Source organism: Notamacropus eugenii, chromosome 1 (genome assembly GCF_028372415.1).
Source record: "Notamacropus eugenii isolate mMacEug1 chromosome 1, mMacEug1.pri_v2, whole genome shotgun sequence".
NCBI classification, from domain to species: Eukaryota; Metazoa; Chordata; class Mammalia; order Diprotodontia; family Macropodidae; genus Notamacropus; species Notamacropus eugenii.
This window is the reverse complement of record NC_092872.1, coordinates 243059106-243075657: the sequence shown is the minus strand read 5'-3', so window position 1 is coordinate 243075657 and position 16552 is coordinate 243059106. Positions and strand designations below refer to the sequence as shown.

The following is a 16552-nucleotide window of genomic DNA, read 5'->3' as shown; positions in this document are numbered from 1 at the left end:
TTGAATTTAATCCTGGAGGTAGCAGGGAGCCACTGGAGCTTCTTGAGTGGGGGTGGGGGTGGGGTGTGTGTGACATGGTCAGACCAGCTCATTAGGAAAATTAATTGGGTGACTCCTAGGTTTGAAGCCTGGGAGACTAGGATAGGAAGATGGGGGTACCCTTGATAGTAACAGGGATTCTTGGATGAAGGGAGGGTTTTGGAGGAAAGAACTGAGTTCATCTTTCCCCCTAAACTAGAGATCAGGGACTGAGGAAGAGAAGAGACCTTGTTTATTGGTAAAGTGACTAATTGCTGCTCGAGAGATACAATGTTCCAGTTAAGGCCCAAATCTTTACATGGTGGGGCTGTTTCCCTTACAACTAATACCTTGCACCTATAAGAAAGATCTGTTTATTCTGAGAACCATGGATATAAATAGTGATATCTCCATATCTATCCTTTTGGCCATAAGAGGGAACTATAAAATCCTTCTTTGCCTCAAGACACAGCCGCAACATCATATAGAGCTCTAATTTAGAATTTTTACATTGAGAAGCAAAGTGTCATAACCACATCTGGGATATGTGCGCCCTCCATTTTGGGGAGGAAGAGAGGGAGTGAGAAAGAGAGGGAGTGAGAAAGAGAGAGAGAGAGAGAGAGAGAGAGACAGAGAAAGATAGAGAGAGACAGAGAGACAGAGAGAGAGACAGAGAGACAGAGAGACAGAGAGAGAGACAGAGAGACAGAGAGCAAGAGAGAGAGACAGAGAGAGAGAGAGAGAGAGAGAGAGAGAGAGAGAAAGACAGAGAGAGAGAGTCAGAGAGACAGAGAGAGACAGAGAGAGAGAGAGGGAGAGAGGAGCTGGGGACAATAGGCTATAAGAATGCAGACCCTGATTCACTAACCTGGGAAGCTGGGGTATTGAAAGGAGCAAAGTAATGGGTGGAAAGAGTTTACCCTAGCTTCCCAGATGGTGGCTTCCTATTTTAACGAACTGTTAGTTCTGACTAAGGTGCTCAGTTCTGCTGAGGGATTGCAAGGGCTGCAACCTTGAAATTGGGCACCCTGGGACAGAGTTCTGGTGGCCCCACCTTAGTTACAGAACAAGACAACAAAAGAAGGTTAGCTTCAGCTCAATTTGAGGAAAAACGTTCTAATAATTAGAGCTGGCCCAAAGTAGAAATAACAGTCTCCTGAGATGATGAATTCCCTGTCATCATGTTCATGAACACAGAGCTGAAAGGGATTTCAAAGGTCATTTATTATAACCTTTTTTATTCTACAGATGAGGGAACTGAAGCCTAGAAGGAGTAAATTACTTGTCTAAGGTCACACAAGTGTGTGTGTGTGTGTGTGTGTGTGTGTTCATCCTTCATTGCTGAAGAAGACCATGCCATCAGAGAAATAATGATATGACTTGCCCTTGAGTGAGGGAAGGCTGTGCAGGTCACCAGTCTCACTTCTCCTCCAGAGCCATCTCAATCCAGTGACCAGATATTCATCATGTTGACTGCAGATGACCCAGGATGAGGCAATTGGGGTTCAGTGACTTGCCCAAGGTCACACAGCTAGTGAGTGTCAAGTGTCTGAGGTGAGATTTGAACTCAGGTCCTCCTGACTCCTGCACAGGTGGTCTATCCACCGCACCACCTAGCTGCCCCATGGTCATACAAGTAGTAAGCATCAGAAGTGGGATATGAAGGCAGGTCCTCTAATTTTACAGTCAGAGTGCTTTTCACTGGTCCACACTGCCTCATCAGAGACATTTGAACAGTAGTTGGATGACCCAATCTGTTGGATGCTGTATGAAGGTTTACTAGGTGATTTGGGGGAGGGGAGGTTGGATCAGTTGGTCTCTAAGGTCCCTTGAACTCAAAGGTTCCAGAATTCTATGACCTAGACATGAAGGGAAATGAAGAAGGGAAATGGAATGATCTGTATCTTCTTTCAGCTGCAGGAGTAAGGAGATGAGATGGTTCTTTTACGGGGGTGCTCTTCCAGACCTTGCAAGCAATTGAGGTCATTGATTCTAATGCAAACTGTTTTATTAAAGAGAAGTGGTACCAGACAGCATTAACAGAATATACATGGGGCAAAAAGGTGGAAGAATTCATCAGTGACCACAGCCAAATTGCAAGGAAGTGTCCCTACTCTACCCTCCCCGTGCCACGCCCCCCTCCCCCAGCCTCCATACCAGTCTGTCATGGTTCCTGAAATTCTTCCATTAGGGCTTCTTCCTTTTAGTTCAGCAATGAGCTCTCTGAGGTTCTTTTTTATGCAGTAATCTTTGCTGAGAGGCCAGCTTAATCAGTCCTTCATCCCTCAAGGGAATGATTTATGGGGAGCAGAAAGGCCCCCAAGTGCCTTAGTCGGGGGTAAGAAGGGTGCAGAAGGGTAGGACAAAGAGAGAAGCAGAGGCTAGAGACCTTTGTACCGCTGTGCTGAGCGGTGATTTAATCAATGAGTATTCTTTAAGTGCCTATGTTGCCGGCACTGCGTTAGGTACTGGGGCTATAAACACAAAGAAGGAAACAAAAGGCTCTGCTTCCATTGTAATGGGGAGAAAACAAGTACATAGAAAAAAAATATGTGGCATAAATATAAAGTTAATAAATACCAGGCAGCTAAATAAAAAAAAATTTGAGAGGGAGGATACTCATAGCAGGGAAGAGGCTCTCACAAAAGCCTTCATCATACATAGTGTGCTTGCATCTTTTTAAAAAATTAAACTTTGTCTTCCTAACCACGTGACTCTGGGCAATTCACTTAATTCCCACTTCAGTTTCCTAATCTGTAAAATGGGGATCGTAGTAGCACCTACCTGCCAGACTGTTGTGAGGATCCAATGGGGTCGTAAGAATTGTAAAGTGTTTAGAACAGTTCCTGGCATATAGTAGGTACCATACAAATGTTAATTATTCTTATTCTTATTAGAAGTATTTTCAATAAACAAAAATTCACTTCCCCCCAACTGAGGAAGAAATAAAACAAAACCCTATTATAAACATGCATAACCAAGCCAAACCAATTCCCACTTTGGTCACACACATACATGCATACATACATACCCATATATCCATACATATACATATGTACGTGTGTAGATACACATATGATATACATGTATATACATGTGTATACTCACCTAGACATGCACATAGACATGCACGTATATATGCATGCATGTACGTATATACACATACATACATATGAAGAAAGTCTGGATCATCCTCTGAGTCTGTCACCTCTCTCCAGGAGGCAGGTAGAATGTTTTATCATGAGTCCTCTGGAATCCTGGTTGTCATTGCACTGGGTTAGAGTTCCTAACTCATTAACAGTTGTTTGTCTCTATAATAATGTTATCGTATCAATTGTCCTCCTAGCTCCTAGTTCTTGAGCTAGTTGAGACATGAAGGAAGAGGGGAGCGCTATGGGGTGGAAGTAAGGAAAAAATGTATTCCCAGCATCTGCTAGTGAAGGGTCAAAAGTAGGGAGATAGGAAATGGAGAGTTAGGTGTGAGGAATAAAAGGTCAGTTTGGCTAGATGGCAGAGTTCAGGGGGTAGAGAGCATTCTGTTTGGGATCTCAAAGCCCTTCTTCTCAGGATAGGTTGTTTAAAACTCAGAGAAAGGTAAAGAAAGGGAACTGGGCAGGATAGCAGCCTTCACCTCCTCCCACCTCTGCCCTTGCTGGCCCCTCCAAGGCTGCCGAATGAGCACAAGTCAGGTTTGGGGCTCTGCAGGGGGCTGGTTTGGTGCCCTTGAATCTGGGCTAAATCCTCCTCCTCTTTCCCTGGCAGTTTCCAGTTTCTAGCCCCACTTTCCACCCCTCCTGGGGCTGCCCACGGGTTACTTAACATTTCACACCAGTTCTAGAGAAAGCAAAACATCCTGGCTGCTCCTGCCAACCTTTCTCTGCTGTGCTTCCCAAAGAGCTGGAGGCTGTCAGAGCTAACAATCGGCCAATCCCTGGCAGAGAACAGGGGGGATGCTGGGAGGGGTGGAGGTGGAGAACAGGGAGCTGGGGGGACTGTGCATAATTCTGGTGAAGTGTGCACATGCCTACGTTGGTGGATTTTTCATAGGATTTAGAGCTGAAGGAGATCTCGGAAACCACCTGGTCCAACACCCTCTTTTGACAGAGGAGGAAACTGAGGTTCCAAGGGCATAAAACGGAGCACTGATACAACCAATATTGGAAAGCTTCCAGGAAGAGGGAAAGGATTGCATTGATTGACAGGAGGAGAGAGGAGTTGGTAGCACCCATAAGATATGATTACCAACTAGCTTCCCCTGAAGGAATAAAGGGTACAGAGGTCAAAGGATCCCCTGAGGCCTCACCTAGAATTCTCAGGACTGATACTAGAGTAAAATAATTCTGTCTACTCCTAAGTTACACTACTTTTTTAAGAGTTCTCTGTGCCCCACTTAAGCTTCCTCAAATCCATCACTTTCCCACAGAACAAAGAAGTGGTTAAACCCTCTAAATCTGCTCTGGCAGAAGGTCAGGGACTTGGCTTGGGGAGGACTGACTCATCACATGACTTGAGTCTGCAAGGGGAAAGGGCCAAAGGCAGTGGTGAGAGGGTAGGTATCTGGGTCAGGGACATGACTCCTGTCAACAGTCAGAAACAAAGAGAAACACAGGTTAGTGTTGGGAAAATCATACCAATAATCCTTGGAGAGATAAGGGAAGACAGACAGAGAGAGAGAGAGAGAGAGAGGAAAGAAGGGAGGGAGGGAGAGAGAGACACAGAGACACAGAGACACAGAGACAGAACATACCAGCATAGAGACAGACTGAGAATCTGTCTGATATACAGAGACAAAGAGACAGAGACAGAATCAAACAAAGAGACAGAGAATCAGACAGACAAAGAAATAGAGGCAAACTGAGAATCAGACAGTCTGAGAATAAGACAGACAAAGAAACAGACAGAGGAAGAGAGAGAGAGAGGACAAGCGTATATGCACACAGAGGGCTGGAGAGGCTGGGAATTCACCAGTAACCTTGAGTAAGGGAGGAGAGAGGGACACATTAGTCCGTTATTGTATACTCAAATCCTAGATATAAGTCTGAAGGGGAGGTGTGTTGGCTGTCTGGTAGCCTTGAAGGCATTTCATTTCTGTGATATTCTAAGCTCTGAGTAGTGCTATACACTTGAGTGTATGGGTCCCTGTAGGGTGCAAAAGGAACTCCTCAAAATGTCAGGGTGTTGCTTGTCTAACAGCATCAAGTTCATTTACCTTCCAAAGGGAGTTCAAGTCCCAGTATGGCATTTTGCTTCTTGAGAGGTCTACATCAGCGGGGTGCCCTGATGGCAGGTTAGGGAGGGAGGGGGAGAGAAAGAGAGAGAGAGAGAGAGAGAGACAGAGACAGAGACAGAGACAGAGAGAAATTGGAGAAAGGAAGGGAGGGAAGGAGAGGGAGGGAGGGAGGGAGAGAGAGAGGGAGAGAGAGAGAGTTAGTTCCAGGCATAGGAAGTAAATAAACAAAAATTTATTTAGTGCTTACTGCATCCATGAATTGTATTAAGCACTTTACAAATATTATCCCATTTGATCCTTGTGACAATTCTGGGAGGTTGGTGCTATTATTATCACCATTTTACAGATGGGAACAGTGAGGTAGACAGAGGCTAAAATGACTTTCTTAGAGTCACACACCTAGTAAGTGTCTGAGGCTACATCTGAAGTCAGATCTTCCTGATTCTAGGTCTAGCTCTCTATCTACTGAGCTAGCTAAATTCTCTGCTATATAGCCAGCAAAAATGCCTGCAGTCAGCAGATGGAGCAGCACTGAGACTAGATTTAAGGGATCCTCTTGGAAAATAAGGATCACCATAGACATAAGCGAATCATACTGATTCTTTATTGTGAGTCCTTGATGTATTTTCTGAACGTTTTGTTGTATGAAATAAAGGCTACCATTTGCCTGATATTATTTGTAGCTTGAATGCATGCATGGAGTCAGGGTTCAGGGGTGGATGGCAGATAACTTTTACATCTCCATATCTGTGTAATCCCAAATATGAATACTGAGATTTTCTAAGAGTAAATTTGGGGATGGGGGCATAATGATTCAAAGAGCTAGTGATTTCTTAAATCCATCCCCTACATTGGATCCATTTTCTATAAACCCAGACTAGGTGTGCTGGGTCATGGATTATAACTGTTCTCATTCTAACTGTTTCAGGTTTAATGCCTTATACTGTTTTATGCTTCTAGTTATTACCATGTCTTTGAGGGACAGATTAAAATTCATTTCTCTATTTGTGTAGTCAGGAAGATCTGGGTTCAAATTCCACCTCAGATATTTATTAGCTCTGTGACCCTGGGTAAATGACTTTACCTCTCTGTGCTTTGGCTTCCTTATCTGTATACTGAGAAGATTGAACTCAATAAAATAAGGTCCTTTCCAGGATCATAGTATCCATGATCTTATGGTCACATAAATTCATACAGATCACATGGCTTGATTTCAGAAGGAATATCTGAGACTCCATTAAACTATCTGATTTATACTGGTTCCCATCTACTGTAGAATTCTGTTGGAATAACTCCATTTATCCACCCCAAATATTCCATGTCCTGCAAACTATGGATTCCACTCTTGCTTTTTCTCTCTACCTATACCTCAGGGGGTCCCAGAACACCATGAATGATGATATCTAGCAAGACTTAAGACACACCCTACAGGCAAGTAGCAAATGGGGAACACCATTATCACCTTCTTTCTGTGTTGCTCATAGTATCTAGCACAGGGCTGGACACACGTGAGTTCTCACAGGAAATCTGGTTCATCAGTGGGTACAATGAGCAACAAAGACCAGAATTCCAGTCCAGCCTCAGAAACTTACAAGCTCTGTGACTGTGGGCAAGTCATTTATCTTTGAAATAGGGATTGTGGGGAAAATACTTTATTATTTATTAATATTGTTTGAACGTAACTTTATGTATCTACCCCAATACCATAGAGGTCACATTTACTTCAGAAATGCTCAAACGAAGCACTCTGAGGAATGAAGTATACGTTTCGGGTTCCCCAATAGCTTGTGTCTTGGCTTTGCCTTAATTTTATTAAATGTTTTTACTTACCTGCTAATATAGATCTCAAGCAAACTGTTCTTGTGCTGATGCCTTTGCTTGAGGATGATACAATGTAAAACAGGATCTCAGGAGGGGAGACACACCTTCTTTCAGCTTTCTCCTTTGCCAATTTAATAGAATTCTTTCTCAAACCCTTTTTGTATTGAGAGTTTCTTCTCCAGCCATAGAGTAATTATAGTAGCTCCTTTAAGAGTTATTATGAGGATTAAATAAGTTGATTTATGTAAAGTATTTTGCAAGCCTTAAAACGCCATAAAATGCTAGTGTTGATGATGATGATGGAAACTGGAAGATAGGTTTGGAGGGGATAGACAGTGAATTCCAGAGAAAGAGCGGAGATATTGGTGAGGCTGGTGGATGACAAAGGAGAAGACTTTTCTGACTTCCCTACTGTGCCCCAGGGACCTCAGATATGTGTGTGTGTGTGTGTGTGTGTGTGCGTGTGTATGTGTGTGTTGTATTGTGTGTGTAAGGGAGGAGAGAGTGCTATACAAATAGTGTACCATTCAGCCTTTAATTTCTGGACTCTGGGTTCTGGGATTCAGATTTAGCTCCAGAGCCAAATGATTAAGAGAGGTCAGGGAGGAAGGAGGCCTGGGTAGCATTTCTAGTGCCAGGGGGCCAGAAGGTAGAGTGAGGTTCACTAAGTGAATATTATTATAAAAATGCAGAGTTTAGCTTTTTAACAATTAGTGAGGTGTAAGAATGGGATGTAGGTAAATGAGTTTCTGGTCTCTAGAGGTCTTCAAGCAGAGTGGTTAAATGACCACTTGTAGGATGCCTAGGAAGGGAGGTTTGTTTTGGTGCCTCCTCACTTCTTTCTACATCTTTCCCTTAACTGGTCCCCACCACTCAAGGACCTGTTCTGTGTGGTGTTCCCCAGGGCCCCTGTCTCTCAAAAGTCCACAGCTGATATCATGTGACCATGGGCAAGTCACTTTATCTATAAAATAGGCGGAGGAAGTTGGACTTGATGATCTCTAAATTCCTTTCTAGCTTTAAGTCTATGTTCCTATGATTTGCTTCATTAGATTAAAATATGAGGCCCCTCCCAGAGGCATCTGCATTCTTATGCCCTTAAATGAGCCAGTAAGTGGCCTATGTGTCTGGATCACAGAGTGTGGTGAAGGGAGTTAGAACAGAAACTGAACTAGAAGGGATCAGAGGGAGGAGGTGACTTGTCCTGCATCACTCACAAGGTAGTATATAGCAGAAACAGGATTCCAGCCAAGATGTTCCCACTCCTCATTTTCTGTTTCCTGCCTTTAGGTGGCACCAACATGAATGCCAGGCAAGTTCAGCAAGTGAGTCAAGGATGAGTTGGGGGCGGAACAGAGAGTGGAACGGGGATGACTAAAGGACTACTACAAAAAATCAGGTAGGTGGTAATGAGGGTTGAGGGCTGGTAAGAAGATGTTGGCTAGAGAGAAGGAAGCCATGGAAGAGAGTGACTTTACCAAGACAAAGAAGGTAGAGAGAATAGGGAAGAGAGAACTCAAGGCTATCTCAAGGACTCTGGAAAGGGATAAGGAGTCAGAGAAGGAGCAGTTAAAGAGGTAGGAGGAGAACCAGGAAGACCTGATTACTTTGAAGGTGAAATAGTCATGAATATCTAAGGGAAGGGTGTGGTCAACAGCATCAAATGCTGCTGAAGTCTAGGAGGATAACTGAAAAAAAAAGACTGTTGAATTTGGGGATAAAGAGGTCATCGGTGACTTGTGAGAGGATAGTTTCACTCAGATATCAATAAAGGAAACCTGGTCTCAAAGACATGAGAAGAGGATCATGAGGAAGTGGTAGCATTGGGTACAGATAGCATTTTCTTTAAAAAAAAAGATTTTGATTCATGTTTTTGTTTTGTTTTGTTTTGTTTTTACATTTCTTAGATTTCCTCCTGTATCCCTCTCTCTTCCCTTCTTGGAGGACTACCCATTATGTATTTTTTGTTTTTCTTTTTAAAAGAAAAAATTAGCAAAAACAATTAAATACATTGAAAAATTACACATTTTGCAATGTTCAACACCTAGAGACCCCCACCTCCTAAAGAAGTTGGGGGAGAGGCAAAGAACTTTTTCAAACAAGTTTGAATGTGAAGGGGAAGAAAGATGGCATGGCAATCTTAATTTATCCTGGACTTATCGCCAGAAGGAATCTGAAGTCAACTAGTCCAACTTGTGAGAGAACTGAGACTTAAAAAAGCAAAAGAATTGATACTTGAATCCAGGCCTTGTAATTCTACACCTAGGGCTCTTTTCATTATACCACATGCTGGCAATTAGTTGCTAAGGGGACTCAAGGAAAGACTTTGTGAGCGTGTGTTTGGGGAGATGGAACTTGCTTTGTAGGGAGTGACCTGAGAGAATAATTGTCTGGAGCAAGGTTCTGAAAGGATACTGCAGTGCAGCAGATCAAGGTTACTCATAGAGTTCAGTTCTTTCAGTTCGGTTGTATCTAACTCTTCATGACCCCATTTGGGTTTTTCTTGGCAAAAATACTGGAATGGTTTGTCATTTCATTCTCCAGCTCATTCTGATGAGGTGAAAAAATCACCAAACTGTTGGGGTACAAAGTGTGCATGTCATGGTGGCACCTCAAAAGAATTCACTCAGGCTGTTTCCAAATCAAGTAGGGACATTTTTTTTCTGGGTGACATACCAGACAGGCTTCTCCTTAAGAAGACTGCTTCTCCAGGGAGGCATTCCCTTAAGGAAGACCCCAGCCTAATGGGGGCGGGGGTGGTGGCAGCCCCGATTCTTAATGGAGACAGAGGCTTTTTAAGGGAGATAGTCCCCCTAGGGAAGCAGCCCATTAAAAGAGGGGACCCCCCCCAAAGGAGATAGCCCATTTCAGGGAGACCACCTACTAGTCAGGAGAAGTTAGGGATTCTTATAGAGGAAACATAAAAGAAGAGTTAATCAGGGATATGCAGGCCAGGGGAGATAGCTTAGAGTTTTGATTGCATCATCCAGCCCATTTGTATTTCATTGACTAGCATATTTGAATCTCATTATCTCATTGGCCCGTCAGTTTGAATCTCATTGACCAGTCTATTTGAATCTCATCATCTCCAGGAAGGTTTCAGCTAATCATCAGTTTTTCAGATGAGGAAACTGGGGCAAATAGGTTAAGTGACTTGATCAGGGTTATACAGTTAATAGGTCAGATATGAACTCAGGAAGATGAGTTTCCCTGATTCCAATCACTATACTCTATCCTCTGGGACACCTACCTGCTTTTTACTGATAGAGGCTAGGAGTAAGAATACCCTTCCCTCTGAAAAAGAAGAGCAGGAGGGGAAGAAAGGGTGATGATACCAAGAAGTTTGGAGAGAAGTTGAAGGAGGCTGAAAGGGATAGTCTTGATGTTCTCAGTAAGCCACAGAACTGAAACTTGGAATGAGCTATTTTTAGACACTGTGATAGGCTAGTAGAGAAGATATTTTAGGATGGGGTGGTGATGGGATAATGGGACCTGAACCTCTCAAAGGAAAAGACCATGTCTTTGAAAGCAATGCTGTCCCTGAACTTTCTCACACATTTCAGCAGTGCAGATCATTGGAGTCTCAGCCAAGGCATCTGGCCAGTTCCAGTCCACCTAGATACTTCAGTCCTTTCATAGTTGCTCTAGACCCACCCCAGACCACTTAACTCCTTGCACCATTTCACTCGGTCCACCCCAGGCTGTTTACTATTCCTTAATCCTATCCATATCTTTTCACTGTTCCTTTTTTGAATATGTGTCGGTCTTATCCCTAGTAAGTGGCAGATTTACTAGGAATCTAGCTTGCATTTATGGTGTTACAATAAACCTTGCCACTTTGACTGAACCATGGTTTGAGTGTTTGAATTCTTTCTAGGCAGACTCCCCCTGTACCCTGACATTTGGAGGTTTCCAGCAACCCCCATGTGCATCAATGGGTTGAGATAGAATTGAAAAATTGTAGAGAGGAATGGTTTAGCAGTGTGGTGAACTGGTGAGAAAGCCCTGGATTTAAAATCAGAAGACCAACGTTCAAATCCTGACTTTGCTTCTCACTACCTGTGTGACCTTGGGCTGGTCACTGTTCATTCCTCTGCAGAGTGAAGGTGGCTAATTAGAGGATCCCTATGGCTATTTCCAGATCAAAGTCCTAGTTTCCTTTTTGAATTCCAGGGGTAGATTCTCTACCTCCAAACTCCCACTCCACCTCATGGCAGAGATCCTTCTCCCAAGTGGAATCTGCCTTTCTCTGAGCCCCAGTAAACAGCCCCATCCAGCCTCCCAGATGTACCCTTGCTTTATAAGCAGGGCTTTAAGCACCACTTCTTACATCAATGACTTTAAATGAAAAAAGAAAGCTCTTTTGAATACAAATGCCGCATTTATTTCCTTAATGCCTCTCTCAGCGCTCAGCTACCTTCAAACCCATCTGAGCCACTTTTAAATACTGAGGGAGCTCCCCTCATTTTGATGCTAATGCAGCATTTCATGCAGATAACGTCTTTGAATCCGACTGAGGAAATGCATTAAAGGTGAAATCTAGAACTTTGAAATTCCCGCTGGAGGAGCTGATCCTGGCTGGGGGTGGGGAGTAGGGGGTTTAGGAGTCAGTGTGAGGGCTGTTGAATCCAGACTGACCTCTCTGGTTTGCTGTGAGGCTATGCCTTCTGAGGCCTCTTTCTTCCCGTAGGGAATGTGCAGCCTAGATGAGGAGGAGATATCAGATAGCAAAGACGCTGTTCTCATCTTTAGGGGCGCAGCGATCAGGCTGGTCCTAGAAAGAGCATTGGATATGGCCTTACTTCTCTAGCCATTCCTTTCCTGATCTATAAAATAGGAATGCTCCTCTAAAGTTTTGCTATCATATCATATCATATCATATTAATTATATTGTATCGTATTATATCATATCATATTATATCATATTATATCATATGGTATCGTATCGTATTATATCATATCATATCATATTATATTATATCATATCATATCATATCATATTATATCATATTATATTACGATGTGGTTCTCTCTGATTGTACACATCTCAAGCAGGTCTTACCAAGGTAGGAAGGCTTGGAGTTTTGCCTGGTGATGACTGGCACTTGTCCCAGCGACAGCCTTGGTGATGCTCATTACCAGAAGGCTGGCCGCCCTGTGGCTTATTTTTCCAGCTGCAATGACACATGAAACTATGTACTAAGACCTGGATCACAATAATGTGATTGATAATAATAACATTTATATAGCACTTTAAGTTTTCCAAAGCACTTTACAAATATTGTCTAATTTGATCCTCACAACAAGCCTGGGAGTTAAGTACTACTATGTGTATTGTTCAGTCCTGTCTGATTCCTTGGGGCCCCATTTAGTATTTTCTTTCACAGTGATACTGGAGTGGTTTACCATTTTCTTCTCCAGCTCATTTTACAGATGAGGAAACTGAGGCAAATGGTATTAAATGATTTGCCTGGGGTCTGACAGCTAGTAAGTGTCTGAGGCCAGATTTGAACTCAGGAAGTGGAGTCTTCCTGACTCTGAGTCTATCCACTGCCACTATTTCATAGATGAAGACACTAAAGCAGGAAGAGATTAAGAGACTTGCCCAGTCACATAGCCAGTTAGTGTCTGAGGCCAGATTTGAACTCAAATCTCCCTAACTCCAGGTCTAGTGCTATGTTTTGGAGAAGAGACTCATGGATCCTTGAACAAAATGGAGACTATGATAATGGAGACATTTTGTTGGCTTCATGGACTCCTCAGTGTGGATACTTCTTCCAAACATTTCCATGTCTCTCATTCTTTACATTCTTGATAGTGTCCTCAGTAAATACTTCTGAGGGTCCAACCCATGCACAAGGGGAAGGGTATCTTCTTAATATTATGTGGTGTACCAATGCAACATGGGATTTATCCATTGATTAGCCATTGATATGTGGCTGACTCATCCCTTTTCCTATGGACACATCTCTTTGATGCAGTCATCACAAGAGAATCTCCTGTCTATCTTCCTGTATTCTCTCTCCTATCTAGTTTTTCATAACACTGCTCTCTCATGATTCTCCTCCTACCTTTTTGACTGCTCTTTCTCAGTCTTCTTTGACACTCATCATCCACATCATAAGCTCAACCATTTATATTGCCCAAGGTTCCATTCTAGACCTTTATTTTTTCCTCCCTCCAAGAGTTTCTAACTTGGGGACCATGAACTTTTTAAGAGAAATATTTTGATAATTATATTTTAATATAATTGGTTTTCTTTGTAAACGAAATATTTTATATTAGACATTTAAAAACATTATTCTGATGGGGTCCATGAGCTTCACTAAATTGCCAGAGGGGTCCTTGACATAAAAAATTGTTAAGAACCCCACCCCCCCTTTCTACACACACTCAGCAACCCCATCAGCTCCCACAGATTTAACTATCATTTTTGTGCAGATGACTCATGGATCTACATATCCAGCCTCAGTGGTTCCTTTGAGACCCAGTCCTGCATCACTAGTTGCCTTTTGGGCATTTCAAACTCAACTGAATTCCTTATCTCCCCCCTCCCCCAGGCAACTTTCTTATTTCTGATGAACACATCTTCCCAATCTCCCAGATTCATAAGGTCAGCATTATCCTTGACTCCTGCCTTTCCTTCACCCCATAGATACAATCAGTTGCCAAATCTTGCCATTTCTACCTTTACATTATTCCCTGCATCTGACCCCTTCTCTCCACTCACATTTGGACTGGCTTAGTTCAGATCCTCATTGCCTCTCAACCAAATCATCCTAATTGCCTCCTAATTGACCCATCTGTTTTAAGTTTCACCATTCCGTTCCTTCCTAGACGCTGCTACCAAAGTAAGGAATTTATTCCCCGCCCTCCCCCTCCTTCACCTGGCAATCCAGTCTAATTGGCCTTACCTCTGCCTCATAGAATCCTTCTCTTCCCTTAAGGAGGAAAGAGGAAGAAAATAAGTGTTTATATAATACCTACTATGTGCCAGATCCTTTGTGAAGCACTATGCAAATATCTCATATGATCCTCAAAACAACTCTGTGATGTAGGTACTAGTATGATCTCCATTTTACAGCTGTGGAAACTGAGGCAGGCAGCAGTTAAGTGACTTTCCTGTGGTCACACAGCTACTGTCTAGGTCTGGAGTTGAACTGACGTCTTCCTAACTGTAGATATACACTGTACCACATGACTGCATTCTTTAAAATGCATGAAGCCTCTCTTGATTCCCCCCAACTGCTACTGCTTTCCCTCCAAAATTAACTTTCATTTCACTACTTTGCATTTATTTGTATTTATATAATATATATTTATAAACATATGTGTATGTGTATATTACTGTGTTTTCATGTGTATATATATATATCTAGACATGAATGTTTTGTATATATCTGTGTATGCATATATATGTATATATATATGTGTGTGCATATATACATATTTCTGTGTGTGTATATATATTCTGTGTGTTGCTGTGTCCCCTGTTAGAATGTAAGCTCCTTGAGAGTAGGAATTTTTATTTTTTTTAAAAATTGTTGTATCTGTATTTGTCCTTCAATTCCAAAGAAGATCATGCCATCAGAGAAATAAGGATATGACTTGCACTTGACTTTGTTTTGAGTGAGGGAGGGCTGTGCAGGTCACCAACCTCACTTCTCCTCCAGAGCCATCTGAATCCACTGACCAGATATTCATCAGGATGACTGGAGATGACCCAGAATGAGGCAATTGGGGTTAAGTGACTTGCCCAAGTTCACACAGCTAGTGAGTGTCAAGTGTCTGAGGTGAGATTTGAACTCAGGTCTTCCTGACTCCTGCACTGGTGCTTTACCCACTGTATCACCTAGCTGCCCTTTGTTGTATCTCCAGCACTTAGAACAATGCCTAGCCCAGAGCAGAGGCTTAAAAAGTTCTCATTATTTGATTGATTGAGTGAGGTGACTGGCCTTTTGCCCTAAGGTGACTTAATTTAGAGGGTGCTGACAACTCAGAAGCTCATTCTGTAGGCAGAAAAAATTGGACTCACTACGTAGTTAGCAAGAATAATTAGTGAAAATTGTAAGCTGCCAGATAGAGGCTTCTTTCCCTAGATGCCAGACTCCAGGGGAGCTCCTCCCCTGCCTCCTGTGGTGCTGTAGCCTTGCTGCGTCCTGGGCTCTCTGCTTATAAGATGTCCTGGGGTCTCTATCTTCCCTCCTTATCAACTGAATCAATTTCCAAAAGCTGATTTGAGGGTCCTTCTCATGTTGCTTGCCCTAGTTCTGTTTTGTGAATTTCCTGTTTTCCTTTGATAATGTCTCTTATGCTGCTTTTTGTGGGTAATTAATTGTTGGTAATAAGGCTAGAGTTCAGAAGCAGCAACCCATCTGGCCTTGTGCGATTGCCTCCTATTGCGAATACCAAGACAGAAATATAATGGAGAGACATATACTCTCCAAAGGCATTTGCCTCTGTCATAGAAGACATCAGTGAAAAGGTCCAAATAGAAGATAAAGATGGTAAGTATCTTCCAGATGCTTCTGTCTCTGTACCTAGTGTAGGATCTCTGGTCTCCTGCCTGAGAACCAGGCAGCAACATCTGCGCCTTACAGGTTCTGAAGGATGGAGATGTGTCCGTGTTTCCATCAGCATGAGTCCCCATGTACTGTGTTCCCCGACAATGAGGGGCCAATGATTAGCACCCAAGTTCTATTGAACTACTTGACATGAATTAGCTTTTATAAAAGAATGTTCGCTTCCTAGAAATAGTACCAAATACCAACATTTCCCCCAATGCCTACTCTTCACTATTGTACCTTAGTTGGGAGGGGAGTGAGTAAGTTCAACTTAATTCAGTTCATATATAGCATTGGTCCCACCAGACTCATTTCCAGATATGGAATAACTGCTGGATGAATCCTTCTCTCAGCTTCTGTCTGACCTGGGTCCAGAAGGTCACTGCCAAAGGCTGCTTCTTGCTTCTCAAGGCATAGTGCTGGACTGCAGTACTCAGATGTTTGTTCTGGCCTTTCAAAACCCTCAAAGTTGGAGACTCCATTTCTTTCTCCTCCCAGAAACCAAATGTAGCATCCAAGGACCAAGTCTCATTTCTTGGGACTATGTAGCATCAGAGGGTAGAAGACTCCACTGTCTCTTACTTTACAACATTATGTCTCACTGGACACCATACAACCAAAAACAGAACAGCTAAAGAGATTGAGGCAAGAGAGACCTTGTGGAAACTAGCTAAGGCCTTTGGAATGCTTCTGTAGCCTAGCCAAGAGCCTCCCATTTACCCCAGGTTAGCTAACCAGAACCACTCACAGAATGGCTACACATGCTTCATAGTCTTTCCAAGGTACTTTATCCTGACTGTCCTGGAAGCCTGTTTCCAGCTTCTTCACATGGAGAATAATATGAACCGGATCCCAATTATACACGTGTAAGATAAAGGAGTGAGTAGGAGAGTAGCTAGAATGAGCATGGCTGTAGTGA

General features: G+C 42.8%; 1 long non-coding RNA gene across 4 annotated transcripts in view; it reads right to left on the bottom strand.

The window, feature by feature from the left end:
* Positions 1-16552, bottom strand: part of LOC140517279 (uncharacterized) — a 52923-nt gene that overhangs the window by 1884 nt on the left and 34487 nt on the right. For 2 of the 4 annotated variants that reach the window (XR_011971529.1, XR_011971531.1), the window contains exons 2-5: positions 12132-12243; positions 11708-11843; positions 7079-7274; positions 5228-5295 (exon numbers count right to left, since the gene is read on the bottom strand). This is a non-coding gene — a long non-coding RNA (uncharacterized lncRNA). Of the gene's footprint in view, positions 1-5227; positions 5296-7078; positions 7275-11430; positions 11844-12131; positions 12244-16552 lie in introns of those variants that run through there. The other 2 variants (XR_011971530.1, XR_011971528.1) reach the window with 2 other exon arrangements.